Here is a 24,552-nt window from a genome sequence, read left to right on the forward strand (position 1 = left end):
TTAAAGTAGGGAACTCTTGGGCCACCCGGCTGGCTCAGTCAGTCCGTGGGGCATGTGACTCTGGATCTCCGGGTTGTGAGTTTGGGCCCCATGTAGGACGTAGAGATTACTTAAAAATAAAATCCCGGGTGTCTGGGCAGTGCAGTCAGTTAAATGTCTGACTCTTGATTTTGGCTCGGGTCATGAAATCAAGCCCTGCATTAGGCTCTATGCTCAGCGCGGCATCTGTTTGAGATTCTCTCTCCCTCTCTCACTCGTGCAATCGTGCGCTCTTTCTCAAAGAAATAATCTTTAAAAAAATATAATCTTTAAAAATAATAATAATGAACTCTTTCATTCAGAATATCTCATATTTTATGTCCTTTATCAGTGTAGTCTTGCTGCATCCTAAGGGCCAAGTCTAGATCTAAGATGAATTTGATACCCTTTGAAGAAAGACTAACTCAGTGTTGGTGAGATGTATTTCAGGCCTTGTCCTGAGCTCTCCCCATCTTCTCTTGGCCCTTCTTGCCCTGTTTTGACCCTTCACGTATCTCAACAGCCTGCAGTTTGGCATCCTAATCAGTTAGCTTCTTTGGCTCTTTGCTGGCAAGAGATGATTTGGTTAAAACAGTCAAAGCAAACTGCTGCAGATGAAGAGAGCCTCAGCAATTTAGTAGAAAAGAAAAATACTCCCAATAATAATTTCCTCAATATGCCAAATTAGTCAAAAATGATTATATCCATCTGCTAACTTTTTGTGTGTTTGGTAGTTTTGGTGGCCAGAGATTTGCTTTTCTACTTATTTAAGTCTTCGAGAATTTTTTTGTGAAAAAATGTGTGTTTTTCCAGGAATCATACTGTCCTATGTTTACTAGTACACATATGCTAATTGTAATTACATGTGTACTAATTATAATTACACATGTACTAATTATGTGTACTAATTGTTTACTGCATTTTTTAATATTTGCAATGGCTTTGATAGTAAAGGACATTTACATTTCTTCTAATAATTGTCTGAAGTTGAGATTAAAAAGCCTGCAAATTTGGGGGAAGACCTAAAAAATTATGATAAACTCATGCTAATACTTAAAGACTTTAAAGTCTTAAGAGACTTAAAGACTTTAAAGGTTGCAAAAACAATCCATGTGAGTAAAAAGTACCAAGAGTATTCCTTTTGACCTGTTTATCCTCTAATTCAGTTTGTTTCAAGCAAATTGCCTAACGCTCTATTTGTATATGGCAGTACAGTTCCCATATCATCACTCCATTCCTGGTCTGAAAAAGCTTATGTCCTGCTTATTTCTGCCAGCACAGAGACAGTTTTGGCCTCTGCCCTATGTAACATATATCATTATTTAGGATCTTTACTGGCAAGCATTCCTTCTAGGCATGGTCCTACATATTTTCCAGACCTACCTCCTTGACCCTGGCTAACCCTAAGCTCCTTCCTTTTACTTTTTCTCCCTCCTTCCTTCCTCCTTACTTGCCCATCTTTGGTATTCTAGGCAGATGGGGGGGGATTGGAAATAATAATAATGATAAATTGATGATAGCTAGGATTTACGAAGTGCTTACTATATGCCAGGCATTGATCTAAGCACTTTACGCGTATTAACTCGTGTTCTCCACGTAAATATGCTATAAACTAAGTACTGTTATAATCCCATTTTACAGACAGATACAGATACAAAGGTTAAGTAACTTAAGGTCACATAATCAATATTTTCTGGAATCATCAGGAAGTATTCTTCATTTTGTTCTCACCAAAAATACATGAGCAGAAATTGTCATTTATAACTATTAATACCATAGGAGTTAATCCCTAGAGTTTGAAGGCCATCTTGACTTAAGAAAATCCTGTTCTAGTTTCCTTATATCCCTTGTAGGGCTAAACAATCCTGACAAAAGCTGTTGGCCACAAAATCTGCCTTCGAAACCAGAAAATGCACTGTAGGGAAGAACTACTCCCTGCTTATCTGAATTTGGGAGAGTTGTGCTCACTTCTTGTGTTCATAAGGCACTTCTAGGCACTAAGTTGGGGATGGAGATATTGGGACATGTTTTTTAAAGCTTAATGTTAAGATCACCTGTATTCCAGGAAGTTCTGGATGTCCTGGCGCCCATATTCCATGCTGTGAGATCTTTCGTTGTGAGAACTTGGACCTTATGGCCCCTACTCAACAGCAGCAGCTGGCAGTTGGAACTCCTGAACAGCTGTACCTCAGGCCTGATGTGACTCAGAAGAGTGGTGCATGCAGTGAAGGAGGCCTCTTAGATCATAATGACTGGCTTTATGTATCCACCTGCCTGGGTAGCCAGACCTGGGTGTTCTAACTGGACCTTGATGCTGCTGCACTGATGAACAAGATAGGCCTTAAATAAAGCATGAACTCAGTCTGTGGTGACCTCTGAGAGCTGTAATCTGCCACAGTGCCTCATGCTGTACAATATCAGTGACACCTGTACCCAAGTGAGACCCAGGGGCTACCAATCCCCCTTCTGAGCTGTGTGTTAAAAGAGTGAAGCCTCCTCTCTCCCTCCAGCTTACCTTTCCTATAAACCATGAGTTCAGATGTTATGCCTCTTGTACTCTGATAGGATTATTTTTATGGCCATAGAATAAGGTTATACTCTGTTGGGTAGGGTGGAGAGTTTTCCTTAAATAAGAGATTCTCATTATCAATCATTCATAGAGGAAGAAGGTCCTCACACCAAAAAACTTGGAACATAGAATAGGTAGAAAGTGGCACTTGTGGGTTTAGCTTTTCAGGGTTTGAACTTAGAGGAGTTAAAAAATGTTGAGGGCCCTCCTTACTGATATGAAGGAAATGGCCTTTGCCACAGAGCTGCCTAGTAGGAGCCAGACCAAGAGGTTTTCCTGGAGACCAAAAGGGAAGGTAAATACTCTGTTTTGTAAGTCTGTTTTTGGTGCAGCATTCTGCTTTTCCCTGAATTTTAGTCAAGTTTAATCTGAATCACAGATTTGAACCAGAGAATCTTCAAGGACTAGGAAAAGGTAAGCAGCCCAGTATAAGATAAAAGGAGTAGAGCAGTATAGTAAAAGTGAGTCCGTACCCTTCTAGACCTCAGTAGTTCAGATGTCTCAGATGTGCTTCATGAAGCCGTTCCCTTTATAGCACTAACTACAGGACATGTTTGCTTGACATTTCTACATCATACGTTATTCAGTAATACAAAAGAAAGCAGAATTCTTTAAACTTCTAATACTTTGTTTCTAATCAGCATAAAGTGGATAAACAAGGACAGAAAATTGTGTGGGGGTTAGAAAATGAGAAATGGACACGCAGTTAGGGCAGGGGTGCCAAGTACATATTGTAGCAGCTGGTTGTTCCAGCTTGGATTCTGTGAAGCTATTTAAGAAGCAGGTAAAAAGGGAGGATACCTGCGTGGCTCAGTTGGTTAAGCATCTGACTCTGGGTTTTGGCTCAGGTCATGATTTCAGGGTTGTGAGATCCAGCCCACCTTGGCATCTGCACTGACGGGAAGTTTGAAGAGTCTCTCCCTTTGCCCCACCCCCCTGGGCCACCTACTCTCTAAAATAAATAAAGTTTTTTGGTGGTTTGTTGTTGTTGTTGTTAAGTGAAGTGCTACCCACCCCCTAGTCTTCCTCATAGTGTCAGTGATAATTTATGTAACATCCCCAAGGAAGAGTTTAATGTCACAACAGGAGTCTTGGTAACATTTGGCAGTCTCCTCCCTCTGTGGAGATTCTCTCTTTTTTTTTTTTTTTTTTTTTTTAAGACATTCTTCTTTTAATGTTACCTTTGGCAGATCAGGATTTACAGTTTAGAGACCCGGTAGACTTCCTGACCACTTCTTCCACAATTTACAATTTTTTTATTTCAGGCCCATGGTTCCATTTTGGTCACCCTGGCCACAGTGACTGAAACAGCTACATCCTCTGCAATGGACAGCCTTCAGATTCCAAGCAACTGCTTATAGACAAGTTCTTTTCTTTCTAGTGTCTTCAAACTCATGGTCTTGGACTGAGACTCTTTAACTCTATCCTGCTTTGGCAGAGCCCTCTTTAAGTCTTCTAGGTATACAAATATACCTTCCCTGTTTACCACCACCAATCTGGTAGCAAGAAAGAAACTGGAAAATCTTATAGTAGGGGAATACCCTTTGTACTATGCTATCAGCCTCCAGGACTGCTAGTCTACTCCGTACTTCAGGGCCAGAAATGGAGTAAATCTCACCAAGCTCAGAATACACCATTTTGAGGGGCGCCTGGGTGGCTCAGTGGGTTAAGCCGCTGCCTTCGGCTCAGGTCATGATCTCAGGGTCCTGGGATCGAGTCCCGCATCGGGCTCTCTGCTCAGCGGGGAGCCTGCTTCCTCCTCTCTCTCTCTGCCTGCCTCTCTGCCTACTTGTGATTTCTCTCTGTCAAATAAATAAATAAAATCTTTAAAAAAAAAAAAATAGAAAAAAAAAAAAGAATACACCATTTTGAGACAGTCATTGTTTTTACCACTCCCTCATCGCCATGATGCACACACACCTCATTATTTTGTCTTATGTATACTTGCCATAGCCACATCAGTGGGAACCAGAATCTGGAAAAGTTAAATACCAAAGGAAGTTAACAAGAGGCACAAAGACATAGATTGCAAACAGGTAACACTCATTGGGGTAGCCATCCAAGTAGAGAGCTACATACAAACCCTGCCCTTTGTCTCATGTTCCATCAGATCCAAACAGGCTAGAAAACAGTTTTTTGCTCGTTTCCAGTGAAAAGTGAAGTTAATCTGGAAGCCTTCTAACTCCATTTTGTATAACCGCTGTCATCCAGTAGTCATTCCTTTGACCAACCTAGGTATGAGAACACATTATGCATGAAACAGCTGAGATGTGCTTCAACCATAGCATGGGAGTACATGATTCAGGTTATGTTGGCAACCAAGCCCACTTACAGAATCCAGTGGAATGAGATAGAGATGAATTCCAAGAATTATTGGGGAGAACTCTTCATTCATTGCAAACCATGCTCCTAAACCAACGTTTTTCTACCAAGAACCTAGGGAAATCCCATCTCCCGAAACTTATAGATATGTCACTGAACTATTTTTGGCTTATAAGTACTTTAGAGCTGAGATTTAAACCTAGGTCTGCTTAACTCAGCCTATGCTAAAGCGAGGCTGTTTTCATTTTATTTTGTTCAGAATCCTCAGGTCATAGGGAAGACAGTGATGAGGAGGATAATAAGAGGTGGAAAATGCAGGGTTGTTTCAAAGTCCTAACCCTGACCATTCAGTGTTGTGTATATGCTATTTCTTCTTCCTAGAAACACTTCATCCTTCTACGTAGTAAACCGTGTACCTGACAACCTGGGGATGAAAGAGAGGCAGATCGACTAACAAAGGAGCAGTTTTAATAATTCTGTTGTATAATTCAGACTCTTCGTAATGCAATTTAGGATCCCCACTGATAAATGTGAATTAATAAGGTTTCATAATTTTATTTATAACCAGGTTCTTTCTACATAATTATTGTTTGTACTTGAATAAATTGCTTAGGAAGGCCATCTCCAAATCCAAATTGAATGTAATGTTTCATTTCCTATTTCCTCTATGGGGGTATGTGATTATTTTGGGAAAAGCATTGGTTTGAGAATTAAACTCCATGTCTTGCTCTCTCCCCTCTGGAAGACCTAGATCTCTCTTTTTTTAAACATATTCCTAAATTACCAATCCATGGGAGGAGCCCTTAGTGGATCCTTTGAAGTATTAAGGACCTCAGGCAAACATGTATGTAGTCTTTGTATTTTAAAATTCAGGTATTCCAAAGTCCATGTATTGTCCACTCTTAAGAATGCAAAAGTTGCAGAATTCAGAAATAATCTCAACAGTATCAGAGAGCCATATAAACATGTTGTGATCTAATTTATACATTCTCCATGTAGAAAACTTTTCCTCAGGTTAGCAAAGCAAGTTAAATTTCTCCTTAATTTCCACCTGAGAAGAGAAAGCTGGGGGGAAGTGAGAGGGTATATTTTAAGGTAGATTAGAAAGGCCTAATGTCTCAAGGGTAGATTTTCTATTGTATGACGGAGGGAAGTTTAAATTATGTGTTGGAGTTTGGTGCGCCTCCTGTCCCTTTGGAAAGTTAACCTTTCCAGGACAATCTCTACCAGGAATTAGGCTTTCTTTTCAAAAAGATTTTTGCCCTCTCCTTTTCAGAGAGATTGTAAGACAGTTTTAATTCACTGAAGAACATTTCCCACCTTTCGATTATCCAGTACAGCTGTAGAACAGTTCCTTTTATTCCTCTTCCCCACCCCTTTATTTTTTTTTTAATTTTCTTGTCTTTTCTTCCCCTTTTCATAGACTGGAAGGTATCCAAAAATAAAGGTGTTCAGAAGTGGAGGTATACATACATGAAGGCTAAGGACAGTTCCACATACCCAGGTCTCTAGGCAGTCTTCCTCCTGGCCTTTTCCTCTTGGCATTCTACCCTTGTCAGGAGAAAAAAAAAAAAAAAAAAAATTTATATAGACTCCCACTCAAGTGCCTTACTTCCCTGAGAATTTTGATTCTTGTATTCAAGATGTAGGGGGAGTTTGGTTTAGATAGATTTTATGACACCAGAATTGTTGAAAAGCAATACACTTGTTTCACTTTATTTAAAATATTAGTGGTCTCTGTTTTTAACTTGTTTGGGATGAAGGAGCTGTGAACTTTTCTCAGCCTTTGATGCAGGACTCTAGCTAAACTATCAAAAGATGCTGCCTCAAAGAAACTAAATATTTTTTTCTTTAACAATTTAACTTTCTATTCTCCTTCAAAATGTATCACTATAAACTTCTTACAAACAGGGACTGTTTCTCCTCTTGGTATCCAACAGATTATATAAAGGTACAATATGGCTGATAAAAACTTTCAGCTATTTTGAAGTGGTGAGTGTCATAATAAGGATGGTAATAAATAGCATTTAACATTTACATAGCAAATCTCCTGTGCCAGACACTGTTGTAAGCATTTTACATAGAGCTAGCTGCTCAACATAAAACTACTTTTATCCAGTTGTCTTCAGTTTTTGGCAAAACTCTTTAAGAATCTGTGTACTATAGTGAATTCCACAATTCAGCTTTCATCTCCTCAAAAAGAATAACTAGAATTCCAGTGTCATCCCCTTATTATTTTGATTCCAATAAACTGTCATTTTTTAGATCCATGCTTGTTCCTAAGGCTTGACCTAACTGTGCAGTGCGATAGGTTGCTGGTTTGCTTCTCTTAGGACGTAAGATAGTAAACAAAGCCTCAAGTAACTTTTCACTTAGTATAAACTCTTGGTTATTTTCACTGATATAGATGATACAGTAAATCTATTCATTTGAAGTCTGTTTGCCCTCCCTTTTACTATTTTTCAGAAAAATACCAAAACCAGCTTCCTCTGCAAATGTAGGGAGACACAGTTCTGCCTGGACTTATGATGAGGTTACATCCCAATAAACCTATTGTAAGTTGAAAATATTATAAATCGGGGCGCCTGGGTGGCTCAGTGGGTTAAGCCTCTGCCTACGGCTCAGGTCATGATCTCAGGGTCCTGGAATCGAGTCCCGCATTGGGCTCTCTGCTGGGCAGGGAGCCTGCTTCCCCCTCTCTATGTCTGCCTCTCCGCCTACTTGTGATACCTCTCTCCGTCAAATAAATAAATAAAATCTTTTTTTAAAAATGCATTTAAGGAGTGCCTTGGTGGCTCAGTGGATTAAAAATGCATTTAATACTCCTAACTTACCTTAAAAGTACTCAGAACACTTATATTAGCCTATAGTTGAACAAAATCATCTAGCACAAGTCTGTTTTGTAATAAAGTGTTGCATATCTCAGGCAGTTTATTGAATACTGTACTGAAAGTGAGAAACAGAATGGCTCTGCAGGTACAGAATGATTTTAAGTGTCGGGTTGTTTACCTTTGTGATCACATGGCTACCATGTGATCACATGGAGCTACAGCTCTCTCCGCCTGCCCAGCATCACAAAAGAGACACATACTGCATGCATATCACTGGCCGTGGGAAAAATCAAAACTCAAAGTACAGTTTCTACTGAACGTATCACTTTTATACCATGGTGAAATCAAAAAATTCTAAGTCAAATCATCCTAAGTTGGGGACTATCTGTATAGGAAACTTCCTTGTAATAAAGAGTAACGGAAGGGGCGCCTGGGTGGCTCAGTGGGTTAAAGCCTCTGCCTTCCGCTCAGGTCATGATCCCAGAGTCCTGGGCTCGAGCCCCACATCAGGCTCTCCGCTCCGCAGGGAGCCTGCTTCCCCCTCTCTCTCTACCTGCCTCTCTGCCTACTTGTGATCTCTGTCTGTCAAATAAATAAATAAAATCTTTAAAAAAAAAAAAAAGGTAACGAATTGGTTCCATTTAGAGATATAACAAAATGACAATAGCTTTTTCCCCAATTCAGTCTTCATTTCTGTTTTACAAAGCCATTTAGGGGTGCCTGGGTGGCTTAGTTGGCTGAGCATCTGCCTTTGGCTTGGGTCATGATCCAGCGTCCTGGGATCTAGGCTCCATGTTGGGCTCCCTACTCAGTTGGAAGTCTGCTTCCTCTCTCTCCATCTCGAATAAATAAAGAAAAAAAAAAGTCATTTAGTAAGGGTACCTGGGTGGCTCAGTCGGTTAAGTCTCCGACTTGATTTTGGCTCAGGCCTTGGTCTTGGGGTCATGGGATTGGCCCCCATGTCAGCCTCTGTGCTGGGCATGGAGCCTGCTTAAGATTTTTCCCTCTCCAAGGGGCACCTGGGTGGCTCAGTAGGTTAGGCCTCTGTCTTCAACTCAGGTCATGGTCTCGGGGTCCTGGGATTGAGCTCTGCTCAGCAGGGAGCCTGCTCCTCCTGTCTCTCTGTCTGCCTCTGCCTACTTGTGATCTCTCTCTCTCTCAAATAAATAAATAAAATCTTAAAAAAAAAAAAAAAAAAGATTCTCCCTCTCCATAATCCCCTTCTCCCCACCCCAAAATATAGATAAATACCATTTAATCTCATGCAATTATGAAACTTCACTGTTTAGCAGTGAGAGGAAGGTTGATAAAACTGCTACTAGACTAGTTTGGGACCTGACATTAGCAGTAGAATTGGTGCTTTTCTTCTAGACCATAAGAGGTGTTTTTGCCCATGACTGGTAATTCTTTCACAGATTTGGGGGATGGAGGATAATCTGGTTTTACTTACTTAGGAATTTCTAAAGGACTAACCTAGAACCACTTATAAAAATGCTGTTCTTCTATCAACCAAAGCTCTTTTCTTGGCTATGTCACAATTCTGTCATTTCTGAAGATTTAAAGATATTGACCATTTACAACCTTAAAGTTTGCTACTGTTTGGGCACATACCACTGCAAGGCTTTAATGCAAGTTTAAGTTTAGTGCAAGTTTCAGATTCATTAAGATTCATTTTACTTAATTCATTTATTCATTTATTTTTTATTCCATGTTTATTGAATACCTATTATGTGTAATAGGATTTTTATCATTCTATTTTTATTATTTTATTTTTAAAGATTTTATTTGATAGAGAAACAGCGAAAGAGAGAACACAAGCAGGGGGAGTGGGAGAGGGAGAAGCAGGCTTCCCCCCCGAGCAGTGAGTCCAGTGCGGGGCTGGAGCCAGATGCAGGGCTTGATCCCAGCTCCCTGGGACCATGACCTGAGCTGAAGGCAGACACCCAACCCACTAAGCCACCCAGGCACCACTAATTAAATTCTATTTTTAAATTGTTAATTCCTGTATATGGAATAAAATTTTTAAGGTACAAGGAATATATAATGAAAAAGAAATCTTGTACCCCTGTTACCTAGCCATTCACCACACCTCAGAGTAAGCCAGTATTAATAGTAGCATTTTGTTACTTTGTAGCCTGCATATATTCTATGTATATAAAAATAAACACTTTTAATATATATATAATGGTATACGGCATATACTGTTTTGTCCCTCTTTTTTCGCTTAACAGATTCTGAGATTTATTGTCTTTTGGTACATTAGATTAATTTCAGTATCACAACCAACACATTTCAATATTAAATTGTTAAAAAACAGGATGTCCCCAAAAAAACCTTAAAGTGATATCCTTAAAATCATTAAAAACGGTGTTTGTAACAAATCAAATTTATCACAAAGATTTGTCTTTTCTAAAAAAAACCCAAATTCTAAAAATAGTTATACACATGAAATAACCCAAAACATGAGAAATTTAAAAATGCAGGCTCAGAAAATGGTAAAGGGACAAGTTGGATGAAGATGTGCTTTGTTATTCTGAACATGGCCAATGAGTTACATGTTGTTCTTTTGAATGATCAGCTATCTACAGTAACCTGCTCAGCCAGTATGTCAGCCCAGCAAGGGGGTTCTGTGTCTTTCCTGTGTCTCTAGCTTAGTATTTCTTCTAAAGCCTCTTTAAAGAGTACCACAATTGTTATAGCCACTGAAAGCCATTGTTCTGTGTTTTTCTTAATGTTGTGGTGAAGGTAGCCACTTCCAAGGTGTTTGCCTGTTTATTTATCTAGCTAGTCCCCCAACCCAATGTGATGAATGTAAATCTTTTGCTTTGCTGCCATAATTTTGATACATATTTTGTAATAAGTTGCACATTTAAAATTGAACACCTGCAGAATGCTAACTTTCTGCCAGTTTATTCAGTATTGCCCTGCCAGTGTTTTAAGATTTGATAATGTTTCAGTGCATAAAAGTAATGAGTCTTAGTATTTTATTCAAAATACTTCATTATTAAAATGTTGTTGGAGAAGGTGCTCCAGAATAGCACCCTAAAATGACTAAGTGCTGTGGGATTTAAAAAGCAAAACAAGGGGCGCCTGGTGGCTCCATGGGTTAAAGCCTCTGCCTTCGGCTCAGGTCATTATCCCAGGGTTGTGGGATTGAGCCTCACATCGGGCTGTCTGCTCTGAGGGGAGCCTGCTTCCTCCTCTCTCTCTGCCTGCCTCTCTGCCTACTTGTGATCTCTGTCAAATAAATAAATAAAATCTTAAAAAAATAAAAAGCAAAACAAAATCATAAAATGATTTGTGGGTAGGCAGGAGGAAAACTGTAAAAAGAAAAAAAAAGAAGAGGACAACTGGGTGGCACAGCTGGTTAAACAGCTGCCTTCGGCTCAGGTCGTGATCCTGGAGTCGAGGGTTCAAGTCCCACATCAGGCTCCCAGCTCCATGGGGAGTCTGCTTCTCCCTCTGACCTTCTCCTCTCATGCTCTCTCTCACTGTCTCTCAAATAAATAAAATAAAAATCTTTAAAAAAAAAAAAAAGAAAGAAAAAGAAAGGACGTTAATTGAAATTTTGGTCTGGGACCTTAATTATAGTGCGATTATGATCTCCAAAAACAACTTTGAATCTCCCTGAATCTGCAGGGCAACATCGAAAATAATGAGGAACTTGAAGTGTCTCCAAAAAAAGTGAACAAGTCAAAAAATGAATAAAGTAATGGAAGTAGACAACAAGAACAACAGAAAGAAATGCAAATGACCAAAACAGAACAAAAATGTTCAGTAATAATTAGATATGGATATTGACGTTCAAATAATGGATACTGAATTATAAAGCCTGCGACCTCAAGGGTTTTTCACATGGTATAGTGCCAAAGATTTCTTTATTATTACTATTATTAGTAGTATTTAAAGATTTTATTTATTTACCTGACGGAGAGAGTGAGAGCACAGCAGGGGGAGCAGCAGGTAGGGGAGAGGGAAAAGCAGGCTCCCTGCTCGCAGGGAGCCTGATGACAGGGAGCTTGATCCCAGAACCTAGGGATCATGACCCAAGCTGAAGGCACACACCCAAACTACTGAGTCATCCAGGTGCCCCACAAAGATTTCTTTAAATTATAAAACCTGTTATACAACCTCCAGGATGTCTGGAAAAATCAGCACTCATAAATTTCTAGTAGGAATATCTCTAGTTATGAAAAATTGTTCTTAGGAAATAACCACTTATTCTTATACAAATTTGTTCACTACAATGTTATTTATAGCACAGATTAGAAATAACCTAGATGTCTAACGATAATAGATGAGTTAAATTGAAGTATTTAGTAGTTGATTACAAATGCAGCATGAAGAAAAATTATGCTTTAGAAAATGTGAGGAAATCTTTATGATATTATTAGGTAAAGCAGGTTTCCAAACACTAAGGGAGGGTGGGAGGATTAGGGTGGCTGGGTGATGGACACTGGGGAGGGTATTTGCTATGGTGAGTGCTGTGAATTGTGTAAGACTGATGATTCACAGACCTGTACCCCTGAAACAAATATTGAATTATATATTAATTTTTTAAAAACTAAGTACAAAGTGATCACAATTTTATTTTTTAAATAAATAAATATGCATTAAAATATGGGCACTGAAGTAATAAAAGATTACAACTCAGTAGTGGGTTATAGAGAAGTATTTATTTTCTTTTTATCTTTATTTGGATATATTTTATAGTCTTCAAGTGGTGCCATGACTACTTCGGGAAAAGAAAAAGGCAGACATTCTATATAGAGAGCTTTTTATTTTAAGCATCGGTGGTAAGTGATTTAAAAAAAAGAAACCAAACTTGAAAAAATTGAGCATTCCGCATACAACAAGGATGACAAAAGGGAGAGTTTGCTTGTCAGATGAAATCACAGAAAATTGAAACTGGAGGATGTTTTAGAAATAATTTAACTCAACTCCCTCTATTTTACAGATGAAAAAGTTAAGTCCAAACTTACCCAAGACCACAAAGACAGTGTTTAGAATCCAAACAATACTTGGATTTTCTTATTCCTAAAATCTTTATCTCATCTTTCTTCCTTTCTACTTATGTATTATAAAGCAGTATTTGTCAACTATGGTCTTTTAAGTCTGAAAAAAGAAAAGGAAAAACTTTAGGATAAAGAGAAAAAACATCAGGAGAAAGGATATGTCAAATAACATGGTAGCATAGCTTTTCTTCCTATTTTCGAATTAACATTTGCCAAGAAAAAAAAATACACACTTTGTACTTTTCTTCAGAATAGCCCATACAAAACATACAATGTGTTTGTCAAAGAATATAGTATACACTTATATTCGAAAAGGAACATCATGTACATATCTTGTCATACATTTGTACATCCAACCAATATTTATTGAGTACCTGTCATGAGACAGACACTGCTATACTTGAATATAAAGTGGTACTTGAAACAGACCCCAAACCTGACTTGGAGCATACAGTCTAGTATATAATAGTCTCTACTAAATTATATATTAAAAGTCAGCAATCATGTCTTATTCAGTACAATGAATATAGATTTTCTTTGAATATAGACTAAATGAATTAATTTCCCACAAGTTACTTTGCCCTAAAGTAAGAAGTTTATTACTACTTCAGGCATTATTACTTGTGGCAGTTGAAGAATAATGTGGACTCACTCACTACTAAGTTTAGCATGCTTCTTCCCAAGCCAATTTGTCTTTCAAATCACTCCAAATTGGGCCTAATGTCTGGTTATGAAAAGATTTCTGACAAAAAGTCTTGCCAATGTGGCCACCCTGTGATAAAACAAGCAGCCTTGATGCTCAGAGACTGCTGTCATTTAGATTAGAACAGATTACTGTTATTATTGTGATTTTGTTCTTTAAAAAGAAAACCCTCTGAAATTTGTTTTACAGTGGTTTACAGAGATATTTGGGAAAGTAATCGGAGATTATATGACCCAGCATTTTTAGAACAAGTAACAGATTTCAACACCAACACTTAGTAGAAATCTCAGGTAGTAATCTCTTGATAGTAATACATTTTTAAGTGATCAGAATATCAGAAACTTTTACATTTTGGGAGATTAATTGGTATGCAAACTTACCATTTCTTGACATCTCTGTCATTTTAGAAACTGCTCTTGAATCAAAGAATCAAAGCTAATAAGGGCTTTCCTGTTATCTCCCCTGTAAATAACAGATTTTCTACCTTAATTTCTCTGGGGATGGAAACACAAAATGAAAGGCAAAGACATTTGCTCTCCTAAGGTCTGGTCTACCTAATGGATAAAGTGGCACTTACCTGGGACTTCCAAGAGTTAGCCTCTACTGTGTTCTCCAAAGGAAAGAGAATGGATGTCCTCTGGGCTTACAGAAACAGGGGAAGACAGCAGCTATAAGTGACCTTGTGTTCTGATATGGTCCTGGCATCTGGACAGACTCTTTTTGGTAGCCTGTGCTTTGTCACTTTCTAGCAAGTACAGAGGCTGGGCACCATGAGATTCCAGGCCTCCTTGAGGGTAGGAGGAAGGTATCCCCATAGTCTGAGCATTTGGTTGTCCGTCACAGATGAACTTTCGAGTCCAGTTAATGAGCAGGCACCATGCCAGGAAGAGATACATGAGCTTGGACCTCGAAGGGTATGTACTCTGAAGCTGAAATCATAAACCAGAACATCTGATGTGTGTCTCATACACAATGAGGGAGGGAGGGCTGTTGATGGAAATGTCACACGCAGCTGCTTTTAGCGCTTGGCTCTCAGGAAGCTCCCCCCTCTGCCGCTATACCCCACCCTCTTCCTGCATAAAAGCCATTTAGGGCTCTTTAGTTCTTATCCTGTGTGCTGTGAAACAGGCTGAAAATTTATAGCTGTTACATCAGTCAGGTTCATTGCTGATTGATGTACCTGACGGACTGTGGGAGTGACTGGCTCAGTCAGCTATGTTTGGGTCAGGAAAGAATCTGCCTTAGAGAGACAATTGTGTGCCATGCTCTGTACGGTAAAGGATATGACTTAGGGTCCTAATTAAGCTGCTTGTTAAACAGAATCCTTTGAACAAGTCACTTTGTCCTACCACTTCTCTGGCTATGTGATTAAGCATGTAATCCTATTGAGATTTCCTAGTGGGGTTGTGAAGAGAAGCTATTCCCTCCATCTGGAATTCTTTCCTTCGCTTTTCCATGCCAAATTCTCCCTCTGCCCTGGATTGAAATCGAAACAGGTTTCTTGAGATCTTGCCTTAGACCCTACTTTCTTCCTGTTGGTACTGCTGAAAACGAAGAAATTTTCCAGTTCACTCCATAGCATCTGTGACTTACCCTTTTGCAACCTATGTCATGCTTATTACAATAGTTCAGTGGCTGTTTTCCCTATTAGACTCAAAGTCCCATTGGGGTAGGACTCAGTATCAGTCTTTTGCACCTGAATCTCCCGCACCAAGCATTGTGCTTGCACATATTTGGTGCTTAATAAACATTTGTTAAATAAATTATGAATTATATCTTATAATAACTTTGAGACTCCTTTGGGAAAACCAAATATTGAACTTTTTGTGCTGTCCTATCATGCAGATAACGTTAGGAACGGGTGTGTTGAATTAGAGCCAAAAGGGCGGCAGGTAATGTTAAGAACGGGTGTTGAATTAGAGCCAAAAGGCAGCTACTTATTGTGCTTTCCCCATGCCTGACTGCTGTTTGCCTTCTCATATCACCACAATCTGAATTCTTATCATGATGGCAAATTGTTCCCAACTCCCTAAGCGATCATTTCTAGGAAGATTGCAGTCTGTGTTCATTTTTTAAATGAAACTAACCATCCAAACTGGCTTTTAGAGTCGAGTGTTGTATTTCCTCATATTTTAGTCAATTTAAAGAATCATTAAGCTCCCAGAGAAAAGATTTCTTATAATATTTGTAATTACATTTGAGAATGAGTTTGCCAACTTCAAATAAATTCTTATCAAAATGTCTTCTTATCAACACTAGATGTTTCTGAAATGTTAACCTGAACTTGAATATCTTCGTTTTTTCTGAAAGCTTTTCAGATTCATAGTTGAAATGAGGAAAAACAGCTTCAGATTCCATTTATTCACTGACTTACTCATTTAATAATTGTTAGTGAACACTGCAAGCCAGACACGATTCTAGATATTTGGGAATATCAGTAAATAAAACAGATTAATGCTCTCAAGAAATAATTATAGGACTACTGTGGTATGGACAGTACTTAGCAAATATTCCGTTGCTGCTCTGCTTTTCCTAGCCTCCCTTCTGTTAGGTTGGGATCCTGTGATTACTTCTGGCTGATGACCTGTGAACGAAGTGATTTGTATCACTTTCAGACTGAACAAGTTATAAGCTGATATGCCTCCCCTAACCCTTTTTACCCTGTCACAGCAAGCTTGGAGGTTACATACTGCACATGGTATAGCTATATAACGGGAGAATCTAAGTCCCGTTGGCTACTGAGTGGAGTGGAACCGCACACGGCCTTCACCGCCTGCCACCCTGTGCTAGAGATAGGACATGCATGAGATAGAAACTTTCATTGGTTAAGCCACTAAGGATTCAGGGTTTGACCTCTGGGACGGCCAGCATTTAACTATCCTGAGTAACACAACCCGTATTACTTATTTAACACATTTTATGTGCTAGGCGCATTACTAGGCTGTTTGTAATAGTGATTTATTATTGTTAAAACAAACAATTCACTTTCCTTGCCAAAAGGGAGATATATTCAGTATTTATCCTGAACTACTGTATTCATTCTCATCAAAGCTGCTTTTTTTTTTTTTTTTTTAAGATTGATATCAACCTTGTAATTTTAGAGGGAAAAAAAGGATTTTTGGCTTATTCTAGAGGGTTGAATTAGGGTGAACCCTTATGCTGATTCTGTGGCTGTTTGAGTAGGTTATTTCATCTGTCTTATTTTTCCCATAGATAAAACTGGGGCTAATACTCTGCTCCTGATACTACAGGGTTATTATGATGACCAAAATGAGTTAATAGGTAAGCCATGAAGCACTTATACAAATATAATATGAACATTCTCATTGAATCTAAGACACCACAGATTGTAGGGTTCACCATTATTTTTTATTCCACTGAGAAAAAAAAAAAAACTAATGAAACAAATTAACCTGTGGCACAATACTTTCTTATCACTCAGCCCTCATTAAAGGGCTTTTTTAGATTTATTTAAACATTTTTTTTATCATATATAAAAGCTTTGCATTGAAGGGAAACAATTCAGCTAAGGTAGCCCAAAATGTCTTCATATTCAGAGTCTGTCTTCTGAATCACTTTTCAATTCTGAAAAGTTGATGTACTGTGTTTTTCAGTACAGTATTAACCTCTTGCCATCAAAAAGGAGTTCGCAGGGGTGCCTGGTGGCTCAGTCCGGTAAATGTCTGACTCTTGGTTCTGGCTCAGTTCAGAGTCTGCTTGAGATTCTGTCTCTCTCTTTCTCTCCCTCTGCCCTTGCCCTACTTGCACTGCCTATAAATAGATGGATTGATAGCTGGCTAGCAGTGGCAGTGCAGCAGTGCTGAGGCAGGGCTCCCTTTTCTTCTGAGATTTTCTTCTAGCCTTCTGACATCGATTCTGCAAATTTTGATGTTGACACTTTGTTGTACTTACAGGAAGGTGTCAGTGTAAGGTTTTCAGCCAACAAGGATTCGTCTTTCTTGTGCAAATGTTGCTTCAGTGATTGACTGAAGTGTCCTTGGGTTTCAGTTGTCCAGTCATTCCACCAGGAGTAACAACCAAGTTTGTAGGTAAGCAGACAAAAACGACTTCAAAAGTGCTAAGCAGCGGAAACAGCTGAAAACCATCAGTTGCCTCAATTACAGAGATGTTAGGGGTGTCTGGGTGGCTCAGTCAGTTAAACTTCTGCGTGTAGCTCAGGTCAGGATTTCAGGGTCCTAGGATCTAGCCCCTCATTGGGGTCTCCACTCAGTAGTGGGTCTGCTTCTTCCCCGCCAATAATCTCTCTCCCTTTCGCTCGCTCTCAAATAAAATCTTTTTTTTAAAAATTTATTTATTTGACAGATCACAAGTGGGCAGAGAGGCAGGCAGAGACAGAGAGAGGGGGAAGCAGGCTCCTGAACAGAGAGCCCGATGCAGGGCTCAATCCCAGAACCCTGGGATCGTGACCTGAGCTGAAGGCAGAGGCTTTAACCCACTGAGCCACCCAGGCACCCCTCAAATAAAATCTTAAAAAATTTTTTTTTCTGGGGCGCCTGGGTGGCTCAGTGGGTTAAAGCCTCTGCCCTCTGCTCAGGTCATGAACTCAGTGTCCTGGGATCGAGCCCCGCATCGGGCTCTCTGCTCAGCGGGGAGCCTGCTTCCTCCTTTCTCTCTGCCTGCCTCTCTGCCTACTTGTGATCTCTGTCTGTCATATAAATAAATAAATAAATCTTTAAAAAAAAATTTTTTTTTCTGAGATGTTAAAAAGTGAAAATACATGTATCTTGGAATAACTAAAATACTGGATTTGAGGTTTTTTTCTTTACAAATAAAGATATAGAATATCTTTATATCATATCTATATTCCTAGTATCAGCTATGCAGGAGCTCATAGATCATTCTTTGATCTCCACCTCATGATTAGCACTCCGATCCAGGCCTTCACAACTTTAGTCTAGCACAGTGCAGTAAGAAGAGGCTGGGGTGCAGGGCAAACAAAACTGGCTTTGGGGTCTGAAGACCTGAGTCTGACTCTCAGCCCTGCAGTTTTTCAAATGTGCCACTTTTGGGGTCAAGGTACTGCTCTGGGAGCAATAACTAGTTCACAAGGTTTTAGTGGGGATTTAATGTAAACAAAAGCAGGTTGTAAACTGTGAAATCCACATGCCAAGGGAGGGAGTGCGAGGGACTGTGCTGGGTACTTTACATCCTTATTTCATTTGATCTGGCGTGAATGTTAAGGCATGTAGTGTCTTGACAGTCGCCTTGCTGTCTAATCCATGTAATGCTTGCTATATTAATAAAATACCCCTTTCATTGCCTCATACTTTAAAGCTGAAATCTTTGGATCAAAAACTAATAGGCGACCAAGAGCCCTTTGCACAGCTGTTGCCTCTCACTTGTTTCTGCCTTGTAACCCAGAAACATTTGAAATAAGAGACCCTTGGGGGGCGCCTGGGTGGCTCAGTGGTTTGGGCTGCTGCCTTCGGCTCGGGTCATGATCTCAGGGTCCTGGGATCAAGCCCCGCATCGGGCCCCCTGCTCCGCAGGAAGCCTGCTTCCCTCTCTCTCTCTCTCTCTCTCTGCCTGCCTCTCTGACTACTTGTGATCTCTGTCTGTCAAATAAATAAATAAAATCTTTAAAAAAAAAAAAAAAAAGAGACCCTTGGACTACCAGCGTACCATCTTTGTGACTCTGGTGCCAAAACTAGCCCCAGAGGGCCATACAGAAAGTTTTTAATTGATGGTAAAAATTCCAAAATGAATCAGATCCAGGGTGTGGATCTAAACAGGCATTAGGCAATTTTCAGATTCAGGTGCATGGAAGGGTGACATCCAGAAAACATGGCCATAGAAACCAGAGGCCCCAGTGACAAGGAGATAGTTTGTGGGGCTGTAACTCTATTTTGGGGAAGGAAAGTTACTAGCAAGAAATTTAGTACTGAGGAATAGAGATAGAAGGTAGGAATCTCCCCAAAACCCGATTACCTTTGAGACTGACTCTTTGAACTAATGATCCATTCTCTTCATGTTCTTCTAGCAGGAAGAATTGGGATACTTGAACCGGAGCAAAGCTTAATCTACAGGTTAGGATGATAGATTCAAGCTAACAGGCTAGAGGATATGAACAAAACACATTGCTACACCATCTATGTGAAATGCTATCTTGGAATCCTAATGGGGGAGATGAGACGGAGGAGGGTGCTTTAGCAATAAACTTTTGTATGTTTCAAATATCCACAAGATAGAGAACTTTGTGAAGACACAAAGGAGCAAAGACCTACAAAAATTAGGGAACTTCCAAGACCCATCTCAAGACTATCTTCTCTAGGACACCTCCAACAGCAATGCTATAATGTTTAATTTGTAATTCACTGTAATACTCATATTATTCTCTGACTAGTTTGGGAATGCATATGTTGAATTCCCATTAGGATTTTAATAATTTCTTTTTTTAAGAAAAGATTTTATTTATTTATTTGACAGAGACAGCAAGAGAGGAAACACAAGCAGGGGGAGTGGGAAAGGGAGAAGCAGGCTTTCCACAAAGCAGGGAGCCCGATGGAGGGCTCGATCCCAGGACTTTGAGATCATGACCCAAGCCGAAGGCAGATGCCTAATGACTGAGCCACCCAGACACCCCAGGATTTTAATCTTGAGGTCAGTAATAGTATTAAAAAAATACTCTCTAGGGGCGCCTGGGTGGCTCAGTGGGTTAAGCCTCTGCCTTCAGCTCAGGTCATGATCTCAGGATCCTGGGATCGAGCCCCGCTTTGGGCTCTCTGCTCAGCGAGGAGCCTGCTTACCTTCCTCTCTATCTGCCTGCCTCTCTGCCTACTTCTGATCTCTGTCAAATGAATAAATAAAATCTTAAAAAAATTTTAAAACTCTATGTACAATACCTGACATAATGCTATGTATTGCTAAGAAAACTTATTAATGTCACCCTTTCCTATTTGAATCTAGCGGAGATTATATCTTGCTATGATTGCTATAAAGGTGAGAACCCAGATAACTTTTTGCCATTCAGCACATGTTTTTCCACGAACCCAACCACTCCAGAAAATCTATCTTATTTGCAGAACTATTGCAAAATCTGACACTCCTCTTCACTTCACTGGAATGCCCTTGTAATTGCCAAAAGTTGCCTTGCCTCATGGAAATTCTTGGCCAGAAACCTATGGATTGCCAGCCCTTGCAGCTGTTGACCCCAATTCTCCTATAACATCAAATCAAACAACAGTTCTTAATGACCTACTGAGAACAGGCCCTGAGCTAGTTGTCATCGAAGGTATAAAGATATGATCACTGCCCTCAGGTAGTTTACAGTATATATAAAACAATCATGAACATTTAAACACCGGTAAAGGCTATGTGACAGTTATGAGCAGTAGGAGGGAGAGCAAAGGCAATCCTTTACTGGGAAATGCAGGGAAAAAAATGGCAAAGAATTCACTGCAAGATGAGGCACGATTTCTGCCCCTTCTATCTAGAAAGCTAAGAACCCAGTGTAGGAACTCCTCATGTCCTGTTCTTTTTTGTGTCACTGTTTTGAAGTACATTTATGGAAAAGATCTGGTGTCCTTGTCCCCTACAAATCTTTCTTTCTCTTTTTCTTTCTTTCTTTCTTTTAGAGCATGACAGAGAGCATGTGCAGAGGGGAGGCGAAGGGAGAGAGAGAATCTTAAGCAGGCTCCATCTCACAACTCTGAGATCATAACTTGAGCCAAAATCAAGAGTTGGACATTTAACCAACTGAGCCACTCACGCACTCTGTCCCCTACAAATCTTATGTGTACTGGGGGATGCCTCCTGGATTTTAGATTCTTACCTCTTGACCTGAGGTTGCTCAGTGACACCTTTGAGATTTTTGCCTTGGGAAAGCTTCACCTCCTCTCTGCTACTAATCCTATATGTTAGAGCATGGACTCTTTTTGTTTTTTTCTGCATAAACTCTATGTCCAGCATGGGACTTGAGCTCATTACTCTCAGGTCAAGAGTCATATGCTGTACTGACTGAACCAGTCAAGTATGCCTACTCTTTTGGTCTGTTTTTAAGTTTATAGATCTGGGGACCTTAGACTGGTATTATACCACAAAAATATATTTATTCATATTGCCACAAGAGTTACTCTCTTCTCTTAGGATGGTGGGCCAGGATATATATATGATTTCTACTTATCCTCATCATTCTGCCTAGAATACAGTCTTCCTGAAACAGTCTTTTCTTCTGAGGTGAAGAGACTTTGTCAAAGGTAGTGCAACAGCCACTGTCCCTATTCCTTCACCTCATTTTCCCTGTTCCCTCCCTACCCTCTCTTGGCGACCTCATCTGTTTCTCTATGCGAATGAATGTTATCCCATTCCAAGTCTTCAATCAATGTGTTCTAAAAGGAGAGAAAGCCTAAGAGTATGAGTCAACTTTATTCCTGGTACTGAACCCTGTTTGTTCTCTTGTTAGTTGCCCTGAGGAACAGGGAAGAGAAGTTCAACTTCTGTTTCTCTTGCTATGAAGGAGAAGTGAATGGCAGTCAACCCACTTCATGAAATTAAAAGAGATCCCTTTAAAGGAAAGTGTTAACACACTGAGCTCCTGTTACATGCACATAGGTCATTACAAAATATTTGCTTATGCTGTCTAACATGTTACAGTTCATCTTGGCGTTGGCTTCTGAGGCCATAAGAGATTCAGACTCCCCCAGCCGATCAATAGGCATAAGGCTAGTGGCCTGGTAGGTGAGAGTTCTCACCTTTAACTTTTCCAGGTGTGGAGAGTACAACAGTGACTTGTCCTTACATGCTCGCCTTTTATTACAGTGATTTCTGGGTGCACCTGTCTCTGTTATAGTGTGGTCTTCTTTGAGGAGAAAAGCCCTTCCTCATTCATCTCTGCTCCCCTTCACATCATCAGGTGGTGCACTGCACTTGCCAGTGTTCAACAGATGCCTTTGAATCGATCCCTCAAGCAAGCCTTGCTAAAGTGGCAGCCTGTTGCCTGGCTTTGTGGAAGTCTTTCAGCTGTGTGCGCCAGCTCTCTAAGTATTAAAAATCACAACACCAACACCAACTATCGTAGGAGTTACCTGTGGCAGCCACGAACAGCAATTCTCCTGACAGCCAGTGACAACAAGAGAAAGGGAAGGAGTCATGCTGGGAGTCGTCCGGAACCCAGCTCACGCAGAGCTAGGGAGCAGCTCCAAGGAATTACATCCAGAACAGAGCTGCTGGGAAACACCCACATTCAACAACAGCATCTCTGACTTTCGGTACTCAGCAGGCAGCCTTCTGAGAGACCTTGCTTTATGTGTTACACAGTGAGTGAGGAAGTGGAGACTCTCTGTGGCCCCAGCCTGTAAACTGGAGAGACTCCCTGACACAAAGATTGCTGAGAGACTGAGCAGATGCGATAGGAATGTCTGTGTTCTTCCCTGACTGCCTATTTTGGCCATCTCCCTGCTTTTAGTCTCTGCAGTGGAGGGGTCAGAGGCTTGAGCCAATCCAAAGATACAGGAGAAAAATGTGGAATCTACCTCAATGGGTAGGGCCAATTAAGACAAGAAGGGAGTGCACAGAGAAGAATGTTCAGAAAACAAACTTCTTGCAAGAATCTGGAGTCATAAAGGGGCCAAGTCTTCCTACTCAGTTAACCCCTAAACACAGATGGGAACTTCATTTTAATGTATGAATACTGGGGAGAGGTGGGCTATGGTAAGAAATCATGGTATCTTGAGTGAGTAGACTTGATAGTCTAGTCTCCTGGTTGGCTTTCAGAGAAGAGACTTAGTAACTATCTTGACTTCCCTGATCAGCCCTACTCCTCTCTCCCAGCATCATCTAGAAACCTTTTCAGGAAGAGGCTGTGGAGTCATCAACTCCATCCAGTGTTTTGTGTCCAGGCCCTGGAAACTCTGGAGCTCCCTGGGATTCTTAACATGCTATAGAAGGGAACCAGGAATGGTAGGCCCTGAAACCCAAGGGCTTCAGTTCTTGTACCTTCCCAATAATGCTGGGAAAATCCCAACCCCACCCAACTCCTGCACCCTGCTCCCTGCTTCCTGCCCCGGTGCTCTGCCTTTGCTTTGCGTCCAAAGATACATACACCTCACCTGCGGAAGGAGAGGAGAGGAGTTGTCCACACTATTCTTTCCTAATGATCGGCTGTGCGGCACGCATACACAGTGAGGCATCCATTCCTTGCCTTGCGGTTCTGAAGTTACCCTTAGCCCGAAGGTTCTGGGGTAACTGCCCTTCTTTTAAGTCTTGGCTGTTGTAGCTGGTAGGGCTTCCAACCTGTTTGGTTCCAGGCATTCCATACTGTTATCAGCAGGAGACTCCTAGGCATTCTGGAAGCTCTGCTTGAGAGAAACAACGGCTGCTGTTGCCTTAGCTGCCTGGACCTGCAGCAAAGAGCCAAGAAGAAAATCATTTCACACCCTGTACACTGAATTCCCTCAAAGTTGGTATAGCCAGGCCATCGACAGAGCCATGTAAATCTTCAACCAGCCCGTTTCTTTCACTAGTTACGGAAACAGTGTTTGTTACCTTTGAGATTGTAGTAGGTGGGTGAAAATTGCTGACAACAGTCTGCCAGCCAGCAAAAGTTCCATAGAGGAGAATGCAGCTTCCATCGAAGGGGTCTGTCTTTTATTGCTGCTATGAGTACTTTGTGGCCTCAGTGAGAGGACTCCCCACCAAATGAAGCTGCCCTTTTATTTATTTATTTATTTATTTTTAAAATCTTATTCATTTATTTGACAGACAGAGATCACATGTAGGCAGAGAGAGAGGGAGAAGCAGGCTCCCCACTGAGCAGAGAGCCCGACGCGGGGCTCGATCCCAGGACCCCGGGACCATGACCTGAGTCGAAGGCAAAGGCTTTAACTCACTGAGCCACCCAGGTGCCCCTGAAGCTGCCCTTTTAGATTTAAACCTTCAAATCAATGCATCATGCATCAAAGCATAGCTGTTCAGAATCTTAGCAAAAAAAAAAAAATTATGCTGTAACCTGAAAAAAATTAACCTAAATTCAAGAAAAAACATAGAGTCAGCACGGGTCGGCCCTGAAAACTTAGAAAGAAAGAGGATCTAGGAGGCAAATCCTGGTGATGTTTATCCAAGTGTTTTTAGGTAAAA

General features: G+C 40.5%; 1 protein-coding gene and 1 long non-coding RNA gene across 6 annotated transcripts in view; both read right to left on the reverse strand.

Moving 5' to 3' along the window:
- SLC16A1 (solute carrier family 16 member 1) overlaps nt 1–2,159 on the reverse strand; it is a 53,781-nt gene extending 51,622 nt beyond the window's left edge. The window contains exon 1 of the mRNA XM_059138480.1: nt 2,073–2,159. The gene's annotated coding sequence lies outside the window, so the exon portion shown is untranslated. The remainder of the gene's footprint in view (nt 1–2,072) is intronic.
- Nucleotides 2,160–4,448: 2,289 nt separating this feature from the next.
- Nucleotides 4,449–23,819, reverse strand: LOC131810464 (uncharacterized). 5 transcript variants are annotated; one of them, XR_009345589.1, is made up of 7 exons: nt 23,526–23,819; nt 17,371–17,553; nt 14,036–14,387; nt 13,839–13,920; nt 12,723–12,855; nt 6,410–6,460; nt 4,449–4,818 (listed from the first exon to the last, which is right to left on the reverse strand). It is a non-coding gene; the product is annotated as an uncharacterized LOC131810464 (long non-coding RNA). The 5 variants fall into 5 exon arrangements; XR_009345588.1 differs by lacking the exon at nt 13,839–13,920 and having other exon boundaries at nt 6,383–6,460; nt 23,526–23,818; XR_009345587.1 differs by lacking the exon at nt 13,839–13,920 and having other exon boundaries at nt 6,410–6,455; nt 23,526–23,816.
- Between the last annotated feature and the right edge of the window lie 733 nt (nt 23,820–24,552).

Source organism: Mustela lutreola, chromosome 10, assembly GCF_030435805.1.
Source record: "Mustela lutreola isolate mMusLut2 chromosome 10, mMusLut2.pri, whole genome shotgun sequence".
NCBI classification, from domain to species: Eukaryota; Metazoa; Chordata; class Mammalia; order Carnivora; family Mustelidae; genus Mustela; species Mustela lutreola.